The 15,834-nt window shown below is 32.0% G+C and overlaps 1 protein-coding gene across 1 annotated transcript in view; it reads left to right on the forward strand.

Annotated features, from left to right (window-relative positions):
• LOC148281050 (uncharacterized) overlaps positions 1–15,834 on the forward strand; it is a 257,044-nt gene that overhangs the window by 99,203 nt on the left and 142,007 nt on the right. The window lies entirely within an intron of this gene.

Genomic DNA, 15,834 nt, shown 5'->3' on the forward strand with positions numbered 1-15,834 from the left:
GGATTTGATCCGACGTTTGATAACAGTGACCGTGAAAACCTTCGCACCTATTTAGACATTTATAAATTTATAAGATACAATTATATTATAAATATATATATCATAAAGTCCAATTAGAAACTTTCACATAATATTGCTATTGTAAATGTTGTCACATAAAAATTATACATAGCATAAAATAACTAATCATACACAACTTATAAAATTACTAAAAATGTAAATGTAACACATTTTATTAAAAATAAATCTACTTTAGAATATTGGTCGCACAGTTATGCATTATGATAATATAATTATTTAAACTATAGTTGACTTGACTTATGTGCCTACGTACAAAACTGCGCACAACCTGCATAATATAGGCGGTGAATTTAAGGCGCAACATCATAACTGGATTTTTTTTGTAAATTTCATTTTTTAATGAAGTTAAAGATATGTTATTAATATTAATACAATAGAGAAATAAGGATATGTGTATTGATAGCCTGGTCAGAATAAACATGGCATGTGGGAGACCCATCATGACATATGCTGTGGAAGCGCGGGCTGATATTGTTCGTAAAAGACTACTCAGAACTGCTTAAATGAACGTCTTAAGGTTGATTACTGGAGAAATGCTCCAGTGATCAACCTAAAGAAAAGATCGAATGCATAGTACAACAATTGAATCGATCTATGTTAAAGGGATACAAGTCCATAGACTCAAAGTTTGAGAAAATCGATAAAATCTGTCTCTTTAATTGTTTTTAAGGAACTTGCCATATTTTTCATTAATAATTTGGTATAAATTAGTAATTCTGAAGTACAAATTTAGTAAAAATATTATTTTGTTTGTAAGTTATTTTATTACAATTATTTAAAATCCACGGACTTGTTCTTTTTTAGCATCTAAATATTTTTATTTGTCAAAAAATATAACAATCCGGTGGTTATAATAATAAGTTTACTTCTTACAGTTAGAATGATTTATAGTTCTCATTTATTTTCAACCTTCTCGTCAACATCGTGATCAAATTAATATCTTCATAAAAATATCGGTGGTCTTCGGAAATGTAATTCATAATTTTCTTTAAATTGGCTATTTTATGAGCTTTCAAGGGTACAAAGTCCTTGTAAGTGGAAAAAAGTTGGAACGTGACTCCGTTAGTTCACCGATGCCTTTAATAAACTCCCCAACTAAAATGTAGCCTTTGTTGACTGGCAAACGTATTGATGGTAGTTACTAATACCAAATGATTTTTCTTGACTCTCAGTATGTTCTTCCCAAAAGATTCCTTCGATCTGCACGATTTTTTTGTACAATTCTGGCTACCAATTCTTAAAGTCATGTTAAAAGGGAACTTGTCTACGGACTAATCTTTTTTTAACATAGAACTAAAATCGTTGTAACAATTTTCTACAAGTTATTTATTAGATTGGAGCCCTTTTGTTATATATAGAATGAGGAGTAAAAGATATGTATTTTTTAATTAATGAAGACCAGCCAAGAGATGGAGGAACATTTAACCTCATCATCTCAGAAGACTAATGAGTTTTCTATAACACAGATCTTAGGAACTCTTAAAATATGTAGAAGAAGATGAATATTATTTCTCCCGCTTTCATTATATTTTTTACCGCCATATATAAAATTGAGTTATGTGACTGCGCTTTCTTTCTTAATGGGAGTCTGATCTTTACTTTTTTCTGGTATTTTAATTAGGTTCAAGTAGACTCTGGTAACTTTTTTCCGAAATGTTGTGGTTTTTTTGGAATAAACAATTTTATGTTAACAGTTGTCAACTCGACGGCTACTCCCAGGAAAAAAATCCCGAAAAAGGAAATCCAGTGGGCATAAATTCGCCTCACTGAGTATTTGGCGTGTTTTCCTACAACGCCTGAGGTCCCGGGTTCGTTTCCTGACAAGGTTGACGGGAAACATTGATTTCAAATATTTCATTTTCCTGGAATTGCACCTGAAGCGTTGGTACCTTAGAGCCGAAATGATCCAGATACTCTGGAATGCAGTGCCCTATGCACCACTGGGTGCGAATATGGAAATGATCATGGACAACAACTGGTGTTTTATTTTATTTTAATTTGACCATTGCATGAGACTGCTGCGTGACATTGCATAAATTGATTTATTATTAACCATAATATTATGCTGAACATAATGACATGACGCTACGTGTTACCAGGTGGTGATATTAAATTGATGATTATAGTTCATAGTTTGTTTTTTGTATTTTTAACTCGAGGTCTAATAGTCTGACTGGTGGTCATAGTCAATAGTCAGTGCATTTGCCTACCATGTAAGAGGTCTTGTCTTCGATTCCCGGCACGGTTGACATGAAATATTTATTTAAAAGGATGTATTTACTCTACAATATTTCATAGTCCCTTGAATTGGCACCTGAAGATCATCTTACCTTCATGTTACAAAAAAAGATTGAGGTACGCTGCGGTTGGTATACAAATGCAATGCCCTATGCACTTTTATATGCCTAAAGGGAATGATGCCGATAATTACGATAATTAAATAATACGTATGCGTCCACTTTCCATTTTGTCGTATTCAAACTCAACTCAAGGCTATATTGGTCTAATGGAGTCTGGAATACAAAATACTAGTACCTTTGTTAAAAATAAATCCATTTTCTCTTGCCTCCATTGAACAATTTTTTTTAATTTCCGTCTACCGTATAATTATGTAAAACATGTTAAAAAAGCGCAGAACTCCTAATGGTTATCTCAGACAGCGCCAGCACAGACTGTTTTACCTCCCGGCTTCCCGAACCAACCTGCCTCTGGTTATGCCAATTGGATGCGGAGTTAGGGAGCTAAGCATTATCACTTTCGGGATCGACATCTTTCACATCAGTAAAACTAGGCTTAAGAGGCAAATACTCTTGCTATTAATAACGTCGAACCATTGCTCAAGGGTTCCTGGTTCGATATAGATAAACGTCCAAAGTAATATTGGATTCAAACTAGAATTATTGTCTTGATTTAAAAACATGAAATGAATAATTAATTTAAACAACTGAATTAATTTTCAAACATCCTAAATTTGCTAGTTGTGGAAAGGGTAAAAAGTCAGCAATGCATATAGGGGCGATTAGATCTGTTACTGGCATGAAAATGCAGGCCGTAGTCTGACTTTAGGGTTGAAATGTGGCTACCCACTACTCACTATCCTGAAGGGGGTTGGACAAAGTGAGGAAGGGGGCAGGACAAACTAGAGGGGGTATAACAGCCATTTCAGCGGAGCATGAATAGATACTAATTAGTCATGTGCTGATATTTAGGATTCACCGTATTTCAAACTAATGTTTTATGGTAACAATCAGAAAACAAGGCTGGATTGGAATTGGGGTGTTTTTTCAATTTGTTTATTTTTAAAACTTCCGGCTATTTTGGAGGGATAAAACTAAAATGTTTTAAAAATCTAAAATTCAGTTATTTACATATTAATTAAATCATAGTAAATAAAGAACTGTGTTACAATAAAAAAGCGTATCTGAATCATCTGTTATATGAAGATAAGGTGATCAATCTAACGCTTCAGATTCCAATCCAAGGGACTTAAAAATATCCTAGAGCAAAAAACACTCTTTTAAATAAATATTTCATGTCGGGAATCAAAGCCAAGACTTCTTGCATGTTAAACTAACGCGCTGTATTCTTAGAGCTGGGGGTCAGTACTTTTCAAACTCCTGACGTCACTGCAACCTGTGAGGATCTATTGCGACGGGAAACGCGCTGTATATTAGACCTTGGAATCTGTCAGGAATCGAACTCGGGACCTCAGGTATGGTGGATGAACTTACCAATTACGAGGCGGACTTATCTTCATTCTATTCCCCTTTTTTATATTTTTTCCCAAAAGTAGCCATTTTCGGCATATGAAAAAGTTTTTATTTTAACTTTTACAGTCAACATTCACTTCTGGTGGATCCCAATAAGATTCTCCCTTAAATAACTTATAATTTCGACCCTAATAAATAAATAAATAAAATAAAATAAATTATTTTTACTGAATTTTAGCGAATGCAAAAATAATAATAAGTATTATTGATTATATTTTGAAAACTTAACCTTTTAGTACACTCCTGTTAGTAAGAAGAGCTTCACAATTACGCCGCTAGGCATCGTTTGACTTTTCAGAAAATTACATTTTTAGTTATGTATTTATTAATATTTTGAGCTTTGTTAATTACTCATGTACAAATATTTACCAATGTAAATTACACCATACACACACGCGCTGAACAAATGACGGCGATAACTTAAGCATGTTCATAATTGTTCGTTGTGATCGCTCAAATGTTTAGCATGTTTTTAAACACGTCGATAGTTATTTGTTATTGAGCTACTGTTGATCGGCGCCTATCGATCTTCCGGTAGGTAGCGTGATCGTGAAAAAATTCATTCTCTTTGGTTGTAACAATCAATTCATTTTGACAAACTCCCTAAGGGGTGAATAAAAATATTGTGAATCAATAAACAGGTTTAAACCACCAACACAGTGGTTTTAAATAGATTAAACGTTATTATTGATTCAAACTAATTAGTTTCTGGTATTCAGAATATTTGTTTGCGGTTTTTCGATGAAATTCATATTCAGTGCATCTCTAATACTCGAAAACGATGAGCAAATAATTGAGGAAGCAAAGCTTAAAGCTTAGCACCCAGCGATAGCAAATTTGTTCGGGATATTGAGGAGGATCATAAAACAGTAAAGTTTAATACCCGAAAGGCCCATTTCACACGAATCGTCCAAATCCACACGGCATTAAAGGATTAGGGTGGATTGACATTTATCATATTCTTTTCTGCATTTATTGAAAAAAATATTGAGCGATTATTCTCTGGTAAAAATTAATCAAAAAAAAATCGAGATTAGTCGGTCTCATTGTATACTGGTTTTTGCTTTTGCCTGGCATTAAATAAAATAATGTAATTCAATAAATAGTATAAATTCACCCCCTGTTATTTTATTGTATCGTGTGAATTTTCACCATGGTGCAAAATGAGCTTAAAAACCTTGTTAATCCAGCCAATGACAGGTCATAAGCTCTGTAAATGTCTAGCCTTACATATTTTTTTTTTAAAGAAAGAAATCTTTGCGTTCCTATGATTTACCCAAATATTTAAATTTTGGTGGCCATTTTCAACGAGTTGTAAATAACTTCCTTTTAGAAAATGGAAATTAAGTTGTGGTAGAGTGGGGTGCAAACCTCGAATCTTTGGTTCATGAGTCCACGACGCTAGCCACGGGACCACAACCCGACCAAACCCGATATTCCCTCGTCAAAAATGTTGTTGTCCCTATGTTGAAAAAAAATAGATCTAAAAAACTCCCCAGAGTGGAAATTTAACCAGTCTGTTAACATTTGGACACACTCAACGTTTTTGAATCAACTAACTGGTAAAAGAAGAAGTTTGAAAATCGAAAAATTGTTTTCAGGCGTTGCCTAGTAGGTGAATTGGTTCAGCCGGATAAATCTCGCCCACATGATAAAGGTTTCAGCTCTTTTACTCCACAAAAGTCAATAGATGGATAGGTTGAGGAAATGTGGATGTTAACCCAGCCAACGACAGGTCATAAGCCCTATAAATGCCTAGACTTTCATTTTTCCTGCTCATTTTTTTCCCCTCTGTTGCAACAAATTTAGATCAAAATAAAAATGACTCATATTTATGTTTTACTATTTCTATCAAGATTCGGACAACCGTTTCTCTTTACAAGGTTATAAAATACTACCATCTGGCCCTTGATAACAATAGAAATGTAAAATTAAAAGTAAAAATTATATATATGGCATAATGGAGAGTGACATCTTACACTGATGTTCTTTATTCATCAATAATCCTAGAAGAATAAATAAAATAACAGAAATCAAGGTGTAAATTATTATCCCTACAAAGTTTCCAATAATTACAATTAAAAAAATAAAAACGGAAATATCACATACTGCAAATACCGATAAAAACGTGCGAAGTGGATTAAGAAACATTAATTGTGATTTGAAAACCTACATGGATATATCTCAGAAAGTTTTTATACATAATTTTAAAAATTAAATTGTTAGAAAATATGTTTTTGCACAAACGCCACATGTTTTGCCTCCAATATTGTGTCGTCAAGATTTGTGAGGATGTTTTATTTAAATTTAAATGGTCATAACCACATCGTGACGTATTAGGGGCATGTCCAATGCAATGAACTGTTTTCACGAGAATTTATAATTTTAATTTAAAAAAAAACAAAAAAAATGCTACTTACAAGGAAAAAAACTATTTTATTTACTCGACAGTATTTCACAGACCCTAATTAATTTAAAATTTGAAAAAATGTAATATTTCCCGATTACAAATATAATTTATTACATCTTTCTTAAATATTTTGTATTCCTGACTGTACCGCTTTTTTGTTGATTTAATAAAATAAAAATATTATACCTTTGGAAATCCACTGATAATCATATACATCACGGAATCGGGGTGGTCCCGTGGCTAGTGTTGCGGACTCGCGGATCAGGGGTCCGAAGTTCGAACCCCACTTTATCTTATTTACAGCTATTCGAATATGGGATAATCTACCTACAAATGTCATAGACGACCCTTCTTTATTTACATTTAAATCAAGATCGAAATGTCACCATCTAAATATTTGAGATTTTTCCTTGCTCCTTCCTTTTTCTTTCCCATCCCCACTCTCTTTATAGTACAGTGTAGATTTTTATTTTATCTTTGTTTAAAATTTTATATAAAATTATGAGATCCTGTATTAATATTATAATACACCGAGAATATGGCCATATACTTCTTTTTTTTCAAACTTTCAAACGGTTTCGGTAGGTAGAAAAAAATTCCTTAATGGAATATGCCCGCCCTTGTATGTATAAAGAGTGTAAAATAAATCAATAAAATGACCACCAAAATTGAAATATTTGGGTAAATCATAAGAAAGGTAATATTTCCGTTTTTACTTTTAAAAACATATGTATATTTATGGTTAGTGAAATATATACAAGCTCATCACCATTTAGTATGAATTTTTTAATGAATAAACACAACACATAGACACATTGTAGCATTCAAATAAAAAAGCTGTGATTGTATTGATCGGTAATAAATATTTTTACGTAAAGGTTCATTTTATATAACAGAGAACCGAAGTTCTTTCAATACGAACCTCAAATATCTTACTTTTAAATACCGCTTCGTAGACCCATAAACTGACCCTTTATGGCACGTTCAACCCTTTTTTCTCAGCAAGGTTACAGACATAAAACAAAGGTCAAATGTACAAAGGATATCTCAACGAACTGCAATAATTATTAATAATCACCTTGAAAACATTTCAGTTAAAACAGATTATAATTCAGTTCAGTTCAGTGCCGAAAACATCAGGGTTTATTGCAAGAAAAGCATAGTATTATTATGATCTGCTTACAAAACAGTGAAGAAAGTAAAAAATATACAAATAAGCAAAATTAAAATAAAAGCAAACATATTTGGCTCTGTCTATTCTCCAAGTATTATTGGTTATTTTATTTACTTAATTAAAGTATTCATTATACATCGTATCCTTGTTTTCACCCGATGGTGCATAGGGCATTGTATTGGTACACATAGTGCAGCGTACATCGATGATCAGTTTTACGTTTCAATTGCCAGAACAGGAACAATGAAATATTTCCGTTAAAAAACCTTCAAAAATAAATAATTTCCGTTCACCCTGATTGGAATCGAACTCAGGACTCAATTTCCTCTCAATTTTCTTATTCAGGACTTTTACTTGAGAGCAGTGATCGAGTCTATAACACTCGTCCAGGGTTTTGGTTCATCATCCACTTGTACACATAATAATTTTAACGAACACACAGTAAAACTTTGTTTACCCTCGTGTTTAAGAAAAAAATCATAAATTAGAGCAATTATGCTACTGATGACGAAAATAAAATTATCCCATGATTGAAACATTTGCCATGACCGACATCGTCAGGCTGATGGGAGACTAAACAATTTTTTTTGGTTATAAACAAGTGCAAACAGGGGCTGTAAATCAAGATTTTATATAATTATGGGAATAAAAGAGTTAAAATAAAAATAATTTAAGTTTAAAGTACTAAATATCGAATTTATTTAAGTTTTGTTTGAATGTCTTCGTATACAATAAAAACAGATGTAAAACTATATACGTTTTATTTTTATGATTAAAATGCTGTTTCACCAAGAAATATCGGTACCTTAATCTATTAAAAAGTGTTTTAAAAGTTTTTTACACTCGATTGATCTTGAACATTTAATCTACATCACATTGTTAAGAAAATGAAGGAATTGTGGGCGGGAATTAAAGAGGGTGCTTTGAAGATGTGAACGAAGATGTGTCCCATGAACTGATAAGCGTTGGAAATTTTTACGAAGGTATAAGATAAAGTCTAATCCAAAAACAATTAAAGGGAGTATTTTCACGGATTATCTACGATCAGACCATAAACACATCGAATATTATTTACCGGTTGTTTTTCTGACAGTTTTCTCGTAAAATGTTATTAGTGGATTGTTTGTCACCAATGTCACCATCAGCTTTATTGTTACGGGTTTCGAGAAGGGGGTGAGGCGGCTGGAAGGGTGCAGGGGTTGGTCGGACAGGGTAGAGAAGGGGGACATCTGACAGTGATCAAATGGTGCGCACACAAGCGGGGACCGAAATTATTACAGAATTTAACTGTCTATTTTCCCGGAATACGTTCGTTGTCTGTTTATCGTCGTCTGCAATAATAATTTCTCTTGAAATCAAATGCTATTAAAACAGATAACGTAAAATTATAATTTACAGTTTTCTGTTTGATTTAAATTATTTATCGACAATTCTTGATGAAATTCCATTGTAATGATGTAATAACTTATACATATAAGTTATTCACATACATATAAGTTATTCATTTAAAAATACTTAGTACACTTTTACTTATTTGTTTGACCAATTAGCGTTTTCACCCTCTAATAGGCTTCTTCAGACTGGTGAATATTATACAGTGTAAGAATAATTTAGATCAAACTAAACATCACATTTAAAAATGAGTTGAAAGAGGTACAATATGCAATATTTCAATGGAACAGAGTGGGACAAATTATTAAAACATGTGTTGGCGGTGTACTGTAAAAGAGGATTATATTCTATGAAAAACATTTATTGCTTTATTTAAATGTACAGGGTCTAACTAAGGGGACTAACAGGGGTGAGCTTTTGAATTATATCTGCTGATTTATTAAAATTCTATCGCTATTATTTTTTATCCTATTTATTTCTAAAATTTCTAATCTATCTAATTTTTCACCTTTATGTCCTGCACGTAAAATTTTCACGTTTTTTGATTCGTCAAAATTATGTTTTAACTCATTTAAATGTGATGCATAGTTTGATATATCGTTATTTAATCTATGTGAAGCTAAATGTTCTTTCAGTCTATATTTAATTGCTCTCCCGCTTTGTCCTATATATAAACCAGGACAAGTACACGTTGATTAATATATTCCGCTTTTTCTAAATTTGTTGACCTGATCTTTACTATTAATTAATGTTTGGCCCAATTTTTTTTATTATAAAACGAAACCAAAAGATAATTTTTTTGTATTGCTAGTTTTATTTTATTGCTAGTATTTCCAATATAATTTGATTTTACCGACTTTTTATTCTTATTATTGTCGATAGATGTAAATTTTCAGTGGTGGATGATAAATACAGATCTGTGTGTGAAATAAAACAAGAACCCTGGAGTATTTTCACTCAATAGCTGCTTTAAAGTAAAAATCCCGAATAAAGAAATCGAGTGATCTATCCTACGTTTTAGGTGTTAGTCCAGGAATAATGAAATACTGCAGTTTAACTTTTTATAGTACAAATAAATTCATCTTCGATATAGGGACTAACCCAAATAGTTTTATGCTAGCAGACAACATTTGCCGACTGTTAGATGCTAGTCATTAAAATTAAGTATCTCGATATTATTTGCACAAAAATACTAAAAAGATTTGAGACAAGAATGAATTTACTTTCTGCAGGGAATAATAATTGTTTATCTTTATTTATTTATGCACGCTATACATTCAAATGTCACGATATCGATACTCAAAACTGCAAGATAAGAGTAGATGGTCACTTGCATGATATTAGCAGACGACTAGACTCTAGCATAACGGGTTGAATTATGAGGATAGCAATGCACCCCGAATAAGCGTACAAAAGATAAAACAGGTAGATACTTCGATCTGATTCTGAGTCCGTGCTATCGCAAATTAACGCTGAAATTAACACGGCCGCGCTTTACTTCGAGCGTAAACTCATATCCGTATTCTGTTAACACGAGCTCGTAGTAAATTACCGCGAACTTAGAATCAGAGCTGCGCTGGAATAAATCATACAAAAAATGGACTCTTTCGTGTGCGCGACAGATACGGAAATGGGACGGCACGGCTTTTGACCGAAAGAATGATTATATTAATAGTACCTGCTGTCAGTTTGAACACTTATACGCAACATTATCTAATTTCAAACAAAATGGGGGGATCGTTTGTGTTATTTCTGTTTCATAGTACACCGCGCAAACTTACATGAATTTAAACTCATTTAAATATTAACGATATCGCATTTGATGTAAGTGGGTATAAACATGTAAATCATCGTTTTTGCCAATTGCCCTATAAAGGGTTAAATAACCTATAACATCAATATTTCATGTCCACCCTGCCAGGAATCCCCAGCATTTCAAGAATGGTAAGTGAACGTACCAACCACTACACAACAACGTGGACTTATCTCCACTCGATTACACAATTCAAGATGAGGCACCTGAGAGCAGCCATCGAATTGAAAACACTCTTCCAGGGTTCTAGTTTTTTATCACTTACAGAACTACATTCGTCATTCACGTGAACGCAGAAAAATTCCAAATTTAGTTCACGGAAAAATGTTTTTTTTAGAAAGATATTTGTGCTTTTATTTAAGTTTATGAAAGAGTCACCCAGAAATCAATTTTGTGTATCAGCACCTGCTATCATATTAAGTACACGCAGAAATAAAATCACACATTTTCTATTTGAAAACAATTAATTATCAAAACATTCAATTGACCATTAACAAACTGCTAATATGAGGAAATGTGAAATCGCTGAGAAACACGAAATTAGTACACGACCTCAAAATTTCATCAGGAAGTAAGTGAACACTGGATGATATAATAAACTATACGTGGTTACAATGAGCAGCTACAGCGTGTAGTTCATACATTGAGTTCCAACATGTAATCCAGTTCAGTGCTCAGTGACATAAGTATTTCGGACGCGTTGGAGATGAATTAAAAGCGGCCATTTAGATTATTATTGTCTCTTGTATGTTTAAAGGTTATTTTTGTGGAAATAAAATAATAATGGGGCCCTGGTCAGTTACCAGTGCTGATCAGATTTTTTTTCCTTTTAAACATACATCAAACAATTTTGAGAGAGAAATGCCAATTTGAAATTGACGGTTTTTACCCAGTTTTTTTATGGTAATATTTTTTTATTAAAATAACAGTGGCAAAAGGGGTGACAAAGTGAGAGAAGAAATTTACCATAATGCGTCGGATATTATCTTTGCGTTTCTGGAACATTATGGCTGTTTCCAAAATTGTGATTTGTGGGGAAAATTCGTTTATTTATTTATCTATTTTTGGTTCAATAATCATTTTATTGTACACAAACTTACTGGCCACTAACGTTAGGGTTCATATACTTTCAGTCCCACATCTAACGTTACTTTTAAAAAAAAAATTAATTCAAACCAACGCGACGTGGGTCCAGCTCAAAGTATTTCTCCGAACTAAAAAATAAATAAAATATTTTTTATTTATTATTTCGACGTCATTCTTGAGGTCCGGGGTTCGATTCCTGCCAGGGTGAGTGTGCAATTTTGATTTTGGTTTTTTAAACTGTAATATTTCATTGTTCTTTAACTGGCAACTGAAGCATTATACTGATCACCTAACCTTCATGTTGACAGATTAACAGATTAAGAGGATAGGCGGTATCTGAGAATTTTGCTGAATACTTTTTTGAAGATTATCATTCTCTATCAAATGCCTCACCGGTACTGTGGGAAAAAGACAACGGCTCGTTAAACTTGGCTCTCCTGTTTCCCGCCCCCAAAACGGAACCGATTTGTTTGTTTTTTTTACTATCATATTTGTATACAATAAGTCCGAAGACAGCAGATTGAACTGGACTTTTTTTGTTATTGGATGATCCTAACTCCCATAAGAAATAATTAATCTAAATGGTAAAACAATAGGGACACGCCAATAGTATATATCATAGTGTACAGAAAAATCACTGAGAAAAAATACGGAAATACGTTTGTATGAAGAAAAGTCAGACCGACTTTCCTCTAACGAACCTTTTGCATCACTGGTTGCTGAAGAAGGGATGGCGATGATAAATGTTTCAGAAAATTCAAATATTATGTTGGACTGGAGTTTCGTATTGTGAGAATTTTCTGACGCTGGATTCCGGGAAAGTTCAGAAATAATGCAGCCATTTAAACGTCGAGTGTCCAATACGTGTTGCAGTTCAAAACACAGACGTTTTGGTAATAGTAATAACGCCGGCATTATTCCAGAGAGTTGTTATTACCCTATATAAATAGTACATACGTATTTAAGTACCCACCATGGATGAAAGAAAAATGGGAAATGTGCTTTCTACTCCGAGAGCAAAAAAAAAGATTAGACAAACTCAAAACACTTTTTACAAAATGTTGAGTCGAATAAAATTGAATGTAAAAAATAGTTGCGTTTTCGTTAAAAAAGGCGAAATAAATTGTTTTGTTTTTTAAGTAAAAATAAAAGTAAAGCCATTTCGTTTTAGTCTATACAAGCAGCTCCCTCTCATTGTCTAATTAAGTAATTAGACTTGAAAAACAAATGTGTTTTATTTTGACATATTACAACAGAGATGAAGAACATTTAAGAAAGTGAAAAGTGGCCACTTAAACCAGCCATTGACAGGTCATAAGCCCTGTAGATGCCTAGACTTCTATATTACTTTTTCTTAAATGTTCTTCATCTCTGTTGTAATATGTTAATATATACAGCTCCCCAGGGAGTTGAATCCAGTCCTTGTCTACAAAAATTTGGACAATCTAAAAATATTGTTGTTTTATTTTGATTTAATTATAATTATTAACCACAAAGTAAATGCTTCGAATGGGAATTTTATTTCAAGACGCCACAATTTTGTAGCTTTATACATTGTTTAAAAGTTTTTTTTGTGCATTTGGTCCTTAGTGGTCATGACGTAATATTATTTTATTGTGTACCTACACAATATATCGTATTTTACGTAAATTGTATTGTTTTAATTTAAAAATTATTTATAGATCGAGTTGATCCCCGCTGAAGTTTCTTGGCTGAATTACATTTTAATTATAGTTTAAAAGTAAAATAAGTTACTTATACCCGTATGCAGAGACAAAACTTAAGGTGAGGAAAGTACATTCTAATTTCAAATGCAGAGAATAACCCGAAGGTGAAGACAATAGAATGTACTCTCCTCACCTTAAGGTTTGTCTCTGCATACGGGTATTAGTATGTGATATTTTCCTATTTACTCCAATAAATTTGAATTCGGACATCTTTGATTAAACTAGACTAATTTTGTGGTTTTCAAATATTTGTGGGCATGCAATCAGAAATATTTTTTTTAAATTATATCATATTATGATTGAATTATTTTGCCTATGATCAGTATTCCCATGAACCCAAATGCAAGGCTAACGCTTGGCAAAAATACTGCTGTGCGCGTTCATTTAAACTTTTAATGGCGATTTTATTCGGAAGTTTATTGACATATTCACAGAACCGTTAATAATTAGAGTTCTTGTTTATATAATATATACCTATAACGTGGGTTTGTCAATATACCCTCGGAAGCCGCGGGGATTCGAATTTTTCTTAGAAAATTGATTAGTACAAATCTAATACGTAAATTTATTTATTTATTCATATTTTACTCTTACAAACTATAAACAATAATAAAAATATTGTGACCTCGCTGGAGTTACCCGTGCCGAGGACCCTTAACAATATACTTTTTTGAAATGTTTTTGCATTTGAGAATAAACAAAGAAGACGAACTTGATAAACAGAGATAGTAAACAAAATATTCAGACTGTTTTAAAAACTAGGTATATATGTACATCCATATTATTTATATTACAAAACGCACAATGAAAATAACAAAAACCTAACATAAGCTATACATTTGTGGAGCAGTTGATTCAATATTGGTTTGGGCGAATGAGACAATCCATTTTACTTCTACCAGCTCCACTATCCATTTTTTTATACCCTTTTTAGACATTTTCTCGTTACTAATTGTTTTAATAAATAGTAGGTACATTATATTATCATAAATAACTATTGTAACAGCTAGAAATTCGATTGGAATAGGTTCGATTCTCGGCTTGGTTGACATGAAATATTTATTTAAAAGGGTGTTTTTACACTAGAATATTTCATGGTCCCTGGACTGGTACCTGTAGCGAAAGACTGATAATTTTACTTTCATGTAGCAAAAGTGATCAAGATATGCTGCAGTCAATGTACCAATGCAGTGTCTTATGCATTTTTATAGCCTTTTAAAACATTTTCTCGTTACTAATTGTTTTAATAGATAGTGGAAGTAAGTTATAAATTTTAATTGAATAATACTCAAAATCCCTTTGTCCGAAAGTGGTATTAGTTTGTATTTGTTTAAGTTGTCTATATGTACCATTAACGTCCATTTTCGTTAAAACAAAATTAGATCAACTATGTAGTTTGAACCGTACAACTCAAGTTCATTCTTTAGCGGCCCTAAGTACACATACGAGTATGTGGACTTCAGGTATTTTTTTTTTCAACAGTTTGAATGATTTTTTTACACCGGAAATACTTTTAAACAAATCTCTAGTATATTTATTGACTGCAAAAGTAGAGCATAGCATTTTTTCTGCAGATTTTAATAGTAATTTTTTTCGTCGAAAATCAAGTGTAAATTACTCAAAATGGCGTCCAGTTACGCAACTTTTTTGAGTTTAATAACAATGTTTTAAAAAAAATGATTTAAGTGAGATAGTATTTGAGTGAATAAAACTATGAAAGATTATTAATTATAAAATTAGCTTTCATACTATATCTTTTAAGTCTTTTAAAAGTTATTTACTTAATAATTTTGTAAATAATATATATATTTTTTAAAATCGATTTGGTTTCTTTTTACCGCCTTTTTGATTTTTAAAGGAAACGAAAGTTTTTCTGGTGGCTAGGTTTGTCTGGGGCTTCAAGATGTTATAGAAGGTAATTTAAAAAAAATTAACTTCGTTCTATACCAATTTTGTTTTTTTTTTTATTTCAATTTTGGTATTTTTTGTAATTCCTAATAATTTTTTATGATGTCTTTTATGTATTTGATATTTATAATGTACGCATTATACTGTAACAATCATAATTATTTTATAAAAACTCGATAATCAAACAATTTACATGATCAGGGCCACGATTTTGATGGGAAGATAAAATATATCATCAAATTTATCTACAAAGTAAAATAAAGTTTTCTGTATGAAAAAAAGAATATGTTTACAATTTTTTTTCTAAAAATGTTCAATTACCGGTTACCGACAAAGATATTTTGAATTTTTATATAAATACACACACTTTCATACATAAATATCGATATTAGTTTATTCCGTCTCAGTATATACCAATGAAGATAGCCGTTCATAATCGCAGCCCAGATAAATGTATAAGTGTGAAAGCACTG

The sequence above is a fragment of the Micrasema longulum genome, unplaced genomic scaffold (genome assembly GCF_059751315.1).
Source record: "Micrasema longulum isolate JH-2025_06_02 unplaced genomic scaffold, ASM5975131v1 h1tg000501l, whole genome shotgun sequence".
Lineage (NCBI taxonomy): Eukaryota > Metazoa > Arthropoda > Insecta > Trichoptera > Brachycentridae > Micrasema > Micrasema longulum.